We start from the raw sequence: 11,104 nt of genomic DNA on the forward strand, positions 1-11,104 counted from the left end.
CCCGATCAGAGGCAGAAGTCATCAAGACCGTCAGAACATTAAAACAGGCATATCTTACAAACTGGAATGAGTTACTCAACGCACCATATATGATCTTGGGTAGGACATCTACTTTAGCCAACCAACCCCGCTATGCCGGGTTGCCCACACCAAATTTGCAAGATTCCATCATATCGAAGGCCGAATTCCATGTTTAATTCTGTTTTTACTATTTATAGTAAGTTTTAGTTTGATTTTAACTCTTCATCCGTTGGGCTTTAGGAGTTGTGTCCAACATGAAAAGTGCTTAGAATAATTAGAAGAATAACGTGGTTAATCCACACAGGAAACTTACTATAAAAAGTAAATTTACTATTTATAGTAAGTTACAAATTTCTAGGAGCTTTAGTTATAGTTTGCTTCTAATTTCTCTCCCATTGTTTGACACCCCTATTTAAAGGGTTGTGAACTCGTTTATTTCATTAATCAATTAAATTTCAAATTTATTAGAATTTATTTCTATTTTCTTTCTCTTTTTCCTCGTGGATTCAAGAAGTCTCTGTGAGGATTTTAGAGAAGCTTCATGGATTTGGAGTAGTTATCCTTGAGGAAGACGGTGATCGACCTCATCACGTTCATCCCTGTGTCAACTGGTATCAAAGCGAGGACTCCTCTCGGGTTGATGGCAAACAACAAAGGTATGAACAAAAATCCTGTGGACGGTGATCCAGGGATTCGTTATCTTTCGAAAAAAAATGGAAGCTTTCCACCGGGAGAGTCAGTTGACTATGCGAGGGCTGCAGGCAACCCTCAACCGTATTGCGGATGCACTAATTCTGCCCTGAGCTCAAAGTGATGCTCAACTGCCCATGGTCTCTATACGACACAACCTCGATTTCTGCAAACCACCATTAGATGATGGTAAATCGCAGGCTACCACTTTGATCATGAGGAAACTGTTATACATGCCAAAGATAGAAATAGAATTACAGCAAGACAACATCTTTCGAACGAGGTGCACTGTAAGCCAAAAAGTCTGTAATGTGATCATCGATGTCAGGAGCAGTGAGAATCTCGTGTGGAAAATAATGGTGGAAGCTACAACTGAAAACAGAAAAACATCCATCTTCGTACATGATTGGATGGATTAAGGAGGTCAACAAAACAGAGGTAACCAAAAATGTACTATCTCGTTTTTAATTGGTAAAAATTATAAGGATCGAGTACTTTGTGACGTAGTCGACATGAAAGTTTGTCATACGTTACTTGGTCGACCATGGTAAAATAATATTGATGTTATTGCTATACATAGAGATCAGGATAACATATTTAAATTTACTGAAGATGGTAGAAAGATTGACCTCCTCGTGAGAGCGGAGAACCAACCCATGACTTCTAAAGTTGAGCAACAATTTCTCACAACTGAATAGACTTTTGTTAAACAATCTGAGGAAACAAGAGATATATATATATATATATACATATATATATATATATATATCCATTAGTTGAAAAGAAAGAATATATGGAGCCTGTGAACATCCAAGGAGATTTTAAACCAATGTTGCAGGAGTTTAAGGCGATTGTGCTCGATGAACTCTCTAATAAATTGCCTCCCATAGAGGATATACAAAACCACATTGATCTTGTTGTAAGGATAAGTCTGTCTAATTGCCCACATTATTAGAAAGAATGTGAGATCTCGAAGGCAGAAGTGAAGAAACTGATCGATATTAGTCAAGTCAAGGAAAGCATAAGTGCATGTATTGTGTCAACTTAAGAGCCTAATGCCAAATACAAGAAAAGGATTAATAAACATCGGCATCAAAAGTTATCTCATAATCATGAATCAAGTCCCTTGAGTAACTCGAGGATGACTTTTTTCCAAGCGGAGGGGTCTGATGGAAAACATGTCACAGATACATTCCAACTATGGTTGGACCAAAAGAAGGCGGACCGTAAATTGATCATAACTTTTGATCCGGGTATCAATTGGTGCACTAGATCGAGTATCATGAACTGAAGTAGCACGAGAACTCGAGGATGAGTTCTTTTAAAGTGGAGGAGACTGATGTAGAGTGGGTCACAGACACTTTCATATCCAAGATGGATTAGAGAAGGCCCGATCAGAAGCAGAGTCATCAAGACCGTCAGAACCTTAAAACAGGCATATCTCGCAAACTGGAATGAGTTACTCGACGCACCGTATATGATTTTGGGGTAGGACGAGCTACTTTATCCAACCAACCCAGCTATACTGGGTTACCCACACCGATTTTGTGAGATTCCATCATATCGATGGCCGAATTCCATGTTTAATTCCGTTTTTACTATTTGTAGTAAGTTTTAGTTTGATTATAACTCTTCATCCGTTGGGCTTTAGGAGTTGTGTCCAACATGAAAATTTCTTAGAATAATTAGGAGAATAACGTGGTTAATCCACATAGGAAACTTACCATAAAAAGTAAATTTACTATTTATAGTAAGTTACAAATTTCTAGGAGCTTTAGTTATAGTTTGCTTCTGATTTCTCTCTCATTTCTTGGTACCCCTATGTAAAGGGTTGTGAACTCGTTTATTTCATTAATCAATTAAATTTCAAATTTATTAGAATTTATTTCTATTTTCTTGCTCTTTTTCCTCGTGGATTCGAGAAGTCTCTGTGAGGAGTCCAGAGAAGCTCCATGGATTCGGAGTAGTTATCCTTGAGGAAGATGGTGATCGACCTCATCACGTTCATCCCTGCGTCATGATGATGTGTTGTATATCCATGTTGTCCATTCATTTTATCAGCTCATTTTAGGATGTGGTCCGAAAATTTAAGCAAATATAAGGAACCAGGTGATTAAACTCCATCTAACCCCTTGATGAAGTGACAATGCAAAGATCAGCTTGATCCAAGACTCTTTTAAGCCTATAAAAAGTTTTAAATGGCTATTTACTACTTTTTTCAGTGAGATTTGGATATGGATCTTCTTAATTTTTGGGATAACGTCCTAAACTGAGGGTGAATACCGATAGGCAGAATGGAGGTATAACACATTCATCAAGGGTATAACATCTATGCTGAGAAAATAATGAAGAGAGCCTAAATATTTTGTAGTAAATTTAGATCCTAATTTGATGAGTAAGCAATATAAAAGAGAAAATATTATTGATAATGATAATATCATTTACATAAAGCAATAAAAGATTAGTTCCTAGGAACAATGAAAGATGAATAAAGAAAGATCTGCTTTTCTACAAAGAAATCCAACATGTAGAAAGAAAAACCCATCATATTTGAATAAGTGTGAGTTTTGAACATCATCAAGGTGGACCCCCACAGGCTGTGAGAAAGATATCTTTCATCCTGTATATTTGAGTTTTGAACTAGTGATTATAATTAACTCATAAGAACTACAACCCATCAGATTCTCTCTCTCTCTCTCTCTCTCTCTCTCTCTCTCTCTCTCTCTTTTTCTCTCTCTCTCTGTGGTTGATTTTTTGTTATTTTTCTTGCCACAATCGGATCTATTTCCTCTTTCTAGCAATGGTTCAAACTTTTGACTAGTGTATTCAAAGCAATTCAAAAACTTGATCCAAACTATTAGGTAGGCTATTCTATTCTTCAATCCATAGAAAGTTAATCTATATTTCAAAATTTTAATATTGAATTTTCATCAGATATTTTCTTCTCTTATATATTTCGATATTTGTTTTTTAAATATTTATGCTTATGATTCTTTGTTAACTAATGTTGTTAATTAGTATTTAGGTCACCTAGTGGTTTAGCAATGTATCCCCTCATTCGAGTGAAAATGTTTGTTCTTTATGGATTCATAAATTGTCCCATTTTGAATAGTTCGGTACCATAACATGTACTTAGGTTGTCCTCATTTTCAGTTTACATGTAGTTAGAATTTCGGTAGTGTCTCCCTATATTTTCTCTGGATATGTGGTTCTTTACTAATTGATTTCCTCTATCCATGTGTAATGGATTACATGTGGCAACTAATTAGTATTGAATTTTACATATATCTAGAAAATATGGGGAGATGCTGTCGAAATTTTGGCTCGCATGTAAACTGTATGAGGACAGTACATGATATGTTACCGAATGAGATAGAGACAATTAACCCCTCTAGATATAGACAAGTAGGAATAGATGAGATATTTAAAGATAATTAGTAAATAAAATTTGAAATAATTAGGAACAATATATAGTTATTTATATGTATGTACCCTGACGGATTTATTTATTAGGGAACTATTTGAGACACTTCTGTCTTGTAGTTTATGGAGAGGCCCCGATATTTTTTGTACTATATATTTATATATACACATATAAATGTGATTGTTTAATTACTTCAACCTGTAAAAGCACTGATCTTACCTTATCCTTGTTATCTTTTGATTTATAGATGACTAGTGAGGAAAACTCAAGTACCCCCGGTGTCGGTGCGTCAGTTACATCTCTTATCGTGGAGGGAGACATATTGGAAAACAAAGTTGAAACGACTTCAGATTTAGTGAAGGAAAAAAAAATCAGCGATATGAAAATTTTTTGATGAGATCACGCTACCAGATGGTTCGGTTAAAGTTAGATGCAAGTATTGTAAAACTCTTTACGTCAAGCATTATGGTTCTTCTACTACTCATTATCATAGGCATCATGATAAATGTGTAAAGAGACTAAGAACGTCGACGAGTGGAGTCCAACAGCTGCTTTCATTTACCGCTTCTGAAAATGACAACTTGCAAGCTACACTCTCCACTTATAAGTATGATCCGAAAAAGCTAAAAGAGTGATATGTAAGATTAGTGATAGTTAATGAGAAGCCATTTAGCATGATAGAAAGAAAAGTTTTTATGAAATTTTACAAATTCCTTAATCTCACATGTGAGAAGCCCTCTCGTCTTACTGTGAAAAGAGAGTTCATGAAGATGTATGCGATTGAGAAAGCAAACTTGAAAGCTCTTCTAACATCCATATCAAGAATAAGTTTAACTTTAGATATGTAGATGGCACCGAATCAAAGAAAATGATATATATCATTAACCGCTCACTTCGTTGATGCAGATTGAAAACTATAAAAGAAGATTATAAACTTTCGCTATGTTTCTCCTCCTCATACTGGTGTGGTAATGTCTGACTACATTTACAATTGTCTTATTGAGTAGGGCATCAAAAAGAAAATCTCTTCAATAACTTTAGATAATGCCTCTTTTAGTGACACTTTGGTTTCTTTTTTATGTAATCAATTTAAGGCAGCCAGAAATTTATTCTTTGAGGGTAAAATATTTCAAGTCAGATGTTGTGCCCACATACTAAACGCAATTGACTCCACAATCGTTAACATACGAAATAACATTAAATATATAAGGGGGTCACCTTCAAGACTGAGCATGTGGAATGATATAATTCATTGTTTGGATTTGAAATCTAAAAAGAAGTTGAAGTCGGATGTTTGCACGCGCTGAAATTCACTTATGAAATGTTGGATACATCTTTGGAATTTGAAGTTACATTCCCTGAATTTGTGGCATATGATAAAATATACACATATGTGCCTAGTGATAAAGACTCAACGAAAGTTGAACATGTTCATCAGTTTCTCAAAGCTTTTTACGATTACACAAAGATATTTTCAAGGAATAAGTATCCTACGGGAAATCAGTTTCTTCTAGAAATTATTTTCATTATGTACGCCATAAAAAAGTGTGCTGATGAGGGTCTAAATTTTTTACAAATGATGGCTTTGGGAATGCAAATGAAATTCGATAAGTATTGGGCTAATTGTCATTTGTTAATGGCCATTGCAGTTGTTATGGATCCACGGTATAAGATGACAATGGTTAAGTATGTTTTCAGATTACTTTATTCCTGTTTTGAAAGAGTTTCAACAGACACTCATTATTCACATTGCAGTTGAAGAGTTGTTCACTTCATATGTTGGTACGTTTGCCACAACATCTAGTACAAAAGTTACTCCTCAATCTAAGGGGTCGGGTAGTACTTCTACTAGAGGAAAACGACTTCGTGACTTTGTCTTTTTTAGACAAAGAAGAAACTGATACGCAAAACTGAATCAGAAGTGGAGAAGTATTTAATGGAGTCGGTCATAAGGTTATAAGAAGATGATTTTGATGCTTTGCAGTGGTGGAAGTCAAGAGCTTGTGAATACCCTAGACTTTCAGTAATGGCACGAGACATATTATCAATTCCAATTTCGATCGTGGCATCAGAATCAACTTTTAGCACAGGGAGTGGGGTTGTTAGTAAGTATCGAAGCTCACTCGCCTCGAAAACAATTGAAGCATTGATATGTACGCAAGATTGGTTGCATCCAGTTTAGGGCGGTAGCAGTTTTGATGTTGAAGAGTATGAGAACGAGAATAAAAGTGAAGATAAGGTCTAAAATACATCTAAAATTACTTGAAGGAATGTAAGCTTTTAAAATTTTGTTCAAGTTTTTTTATTTTGTGATGTGTTTTCGCCCTTTGGATTTGAAGTTGAGGACCAACATGTGGTATCTTGAGGTATATATGATTTTTTTTTTTCTTAGTAATGTGGCATCTGAGACATTTTAGAGTTAATATTATTGACTTTTAATTTGTATTTTTTAGCAAAAAAGTATATTAAATTGACGTGGGAACATGCTCGACTCGACTCGAGGTAAGCTCGACTTGACTCAATCCACTAGCTCGACACGAGCTTGACATGAAAGCTTTGGTAAACATGCCAAGCTCAAATGTTGACCTCGAGGGCAAGCTAGAGCTCGAACTCAAGTAGAGCATGTACAAGTCAAGCTGAGCCTGGCCCACGTCAACTTGACTCGGCTCGATGTACAGCCCCACTCCTGCGGTAACTGGGAGCAGTATGCTCCCCTCGGAGATTCGAGCAAGAGAGTTCGGACGGGTCGGATTGAGATCTTGGAATTCTCATCTTGTCAAAGGTGACGGTGAAAAGGATATTAGCCGAACTGCCCATGTTCACTAAGATGCGGTGTACTTTGCAATTGGCTATCGTCATGGCCACTACCAGGGCACCGTCGTGCGGGTGGTGGATTCCTCAAGCATCTTCGTCGAATGTCGGATTGCAAGGGGTCATCCTCTGTTCCTTCAAGGGTCTGTGGGTGAGGTTAAAGATGGTATTCTAAGCTGCTGCCACTTATGCTCCTAACATGAGCTCGACGTGGCCTGTAGAGTCCCCTCCTCCTGCAGGCCCGCTGAATATCATGTGGATCTCTCCTGTTACTTTGTTGTTCGGCTCTTTGTCTAAGCGTTCCTCTCTCCTCATGTAAACATACTTCTGCAAATGCCTGTTGCAGATGAGGGTTTCAATTTCTTCCCTAAGGTTGAAGCAATCGCCGGTGGAGTGGTTGTGGTCGCAATGGAAGTGACAGTACTTCCTCTTGTCTCGCTTGTCAGCATCGGTCTTCATCCTGTTCGACCACCTCAAGATCCTTTCATCCCGGACTTCCATAAGGGCCTGCTCAGGGGTGGCATTTAAAGGAGTGTTGGAACGATCGGCTCGGGCGCTCACCCTTGCTTGAGTCCTCGTCCCTTCTCCTCTTGTTGCTAACAATCTTGGTTACACTTCCTCTTTTTCGTCTCTTGTCCTTATTCGAACTCCCGGTACTTCGAGTGGCCTGTCGCAAGATGAAAAGCTCCTTTGCTTTTGTCACGCCGCAGACTCGGTAACTAGACTCATAAGGAACCCGATAGCCGGTTCTGGTCGCAACAGCCTCCATAGTACTCCATTCTCAGCTCCTGAGGCAGGTTCCGATCCTGGGATCCCACAAGGAGGATTTCCATAACCTATAACCATTTCCAATACGAGCATACCCAAGATCACAACAAGTAAATCTTGAAAATAACAAAGGGACACATCACAAAATCCACTATAAATTTGAATTTTTACAAGTATATAGCAGAATGGAAATATATCAGATAGCAAGAGAAGGAGGAGGAAGATTAGCAACACTAGGGGTCCTCGGCTCAACTCTAATCCAAGCTCTGCTGCTACGATACTGGCCTAGGATCACCTGCACGCATCAATCGTGCATAAGCTTATAGAAAGCTTAGAGGGTGGTGAAAGTGTGTGACAATGGTGTGCAGAAGAATAATAGGAGATACAGGAAGGGAAACATGATCAATGATAATATCGCTAGCCTTATCGAGGCTTATCATAAATACAATGAAATGAGTACTGGGCACCATACCAAGGTGATGCATAAAGGGGCTTAAGTAGCCGATGCAAATGCGATGTGAAGTGATGTCAGTGCTCATATCCAAATCCACATATTAAGTACATTTTCAATCATAAGGAAATCACCGGGGTCCATTACACTACTGGGTGACTGCCGCTCTCCAGACCCGCATAGTCAAACGAGCGTAAGAGACCTCACTACCCACCTATGGACATCCAATCACCAACAAGGCTCGACGGCAGTAAACCCATTTACGAGCTGGTCAAACACAGCCTAACAATGCCTTCTTACACCAAGCATGTAAGGCCACACCCCTACCCAACTGACTACACGACAGTGGGAGTCGTGGCCTAACGGTATAAGGCCCTCGTGCCCTCATAATTTCCACTCTGTCACGGCGTTGGGGGAGATCCTTGGTATCATGGAAGTTTTGAAAATTTCACCCATGGGCGTCCTATGCACCTGATATGCTCAAATATATTTCTGCTGTTCATAAATACGGCCATCCACAAATGTCCCTGTGGAAGCAAGGCCCTGATGAAGCAAGCGCAGATGAAATGCGATGCCAATGCATGAGTCACGCACACAGATCATGCACTAGCTTCAAGCACTCGATGTGCACAAGGGAAGAAACTCCTTCCCTCTATTATGTTAACCCAATGACCACACACAATGTAATCCATTCACGCAGATGATGCATATGGGTCATAATAGTGTAAACACGCTACTCGACGGTGATGACGTGGATCATACTCCTTCCCAAGGAGGGACAGGGTCTAAATACATAAACAAGTACTCTAAGGAGAAGTCCTTTAGTAAGGGCCCAATTCTTTGGGGTAGCCCACAAACTAAGAGAGTCATAAATCTAAAGAAGAAGCGGTCCTAATCAAGGGCCCAAGGTGGACCTTCAACCACCTATAGGAACCCTATGGACCTACCTTAGGGCCACCAAGGAGGACATCTAACCTCAACTGGGTCCCAAAAAGGCAGCCCGCTACGTATATAAAGTAAAGTCCAAGGCCCAAGCAATCCATGGCTTAGTGGGCCATACACTAAGCCCAATACATAAGCAACATGGTGGGCCCTCAAGCAAGGTTTGGGCCCAACCATAAAGATCACGAGTCTACTCATTGTGATGGGCCCAATGGGCAGCCCATCATTCCAACATATGGGTGATCCTTATATTTCAAACAAGTAAGTTGGGCCTCACATCTCGGCCTAAGTATGGGTTTATTTGAATGGGCAAGCAAGGGCCCAACTACTTGAGTATTTGGCCCATAAAGCTCATCACAATGGCATGATAATATAAGCCCCAAGGGTCCAATGGACCTATCAAAAAGTTTCAAGACAATGGGCCTAGGAAAACCCAACAAATAACTGAGAAGACTAGTCCAATAAAAACCCAATTTGAATGGGCCTTAAATATGCACAAATTAAGCCCAAAAATCTAACTAAAATGGGGCAAGATATGTGTAATAATGTCCCCAAATTTGGTAGACCATGCTGCCCCAAAACATTCATTTATGGGCAGCAACCATGGGCCTATTGTTGAAATTCCAGCCCACTCACAATCTGGCTTGCTGAAAATTTAAAAATTAATTAATTTATATATTTATTTTAGTTCCTGGTGACCTATACATGTCATAGGGAGTCCACCAGATGAAGGGAGTAGATAAAACATATAAATCAGATGGGCCATGCTGCTGGACTGGACGTCCAGTAGCAGCCCAATGGGCTAGGCGTCCCATGTGTAGGCAGATCTATGGGCCCGGGTATTTGGCCCAAAAACTCATCCAATGGGCCCCAATTAGATGCTACTGAAGGGGAGGATGATCATGTCCCCTATAGAGCCCACATGGATGAATGGTGGGATATAAAATATATTAAGGTGGGCCACAAAGTGGCCTGGACAGCCAGCCAAGGCTGGACACCCCAGCCTAGGCGTCCCAACCTGGTGGACCACTCTAGGCTGCACCACGGACGATATAGGGGTTTGATGTCCCTGAAAATTTGTAGGGTAGTCCTTCCATGGGTGGGCCACACCTCCACAAAATTTCATGATTTTTCGATACTCAAAAATATTTTAATTAAATTCGGAATTACAATCTGTCCAGAGTGAAATGTTGTTGTCCATGCAATGCTTATCCAATAAGGTGGGCCTAAACTTCATCTAGGAGGAGAAAAATGGATGTTTAATATTTTTTCATAAAATACAGCAAGGTGGGGTCCACAAAAGTGGCCCACCCCTCAGAGAAACCAAGCTGAAATTTGTGTTTTCCCTCCATACATGCGGGTTGGACGCTCCAACAAGGTGGACCGCGCCCACCCCTATGGGCCTCCCTTTTTGGGTACCATTTCATGGGCCATCTGAGGTGTGATCCATCACACCTCAAGGTGGGTTCTACACCTTCATATTACACCCCATAATCATGAAGAAAATAGTGGAAATCATGATCCAAAATCCATGACAAATATTGACCATGACAATCCATGCAACAGTCCAGATTTTTAGACAGCAATACATGGCTGGACATATCAGCATATATCTCAATAATCTCAGCAATTAAAAGGGTGTGTGGCCTTCCTTAGTGGGCCCTACACATGTCCATATCATGAACTAAGGTCAGGACACTTGAATGCATTAATTTAGGGTGTCCAAAGACCATGGAATAAGATGGTAGGGGCGTCCCACCCTTGCTGAATTTTGAGACGTCCTAGGCCCACCAAGTGGGCCACACACATCATCATCCACATTAATAAGAGAAAGGAGAAGAAGAAATACCACCCGGCCATGGGGGTAGGGACCTGCCACTAATGGGCCCTTCCAAGATTCAATCTCATCCATACAACTATGTAGATTGTACATACAATAATAAACCAATGCATGCATGATCCATAACTAAAATGGGTAGTTGGGATGCCATCCTAAC

The sequence above is a fragment of the Magnolia sinica genome, chromosome 9 (assembly GCF_029962835.1).
Source record: "Magnolia sinica isolate HGM2019 chromosome 9, MsV1, whole genome shotgun sequence".
Classification (NCBI taxonomy): domain Eukaryota; kingdom Viridiplantae; phylum Streptophyta; class Magnoliopsida; order Magnoliales; family Magnoliaceae; genus Magnolia; species Magnolia sinica.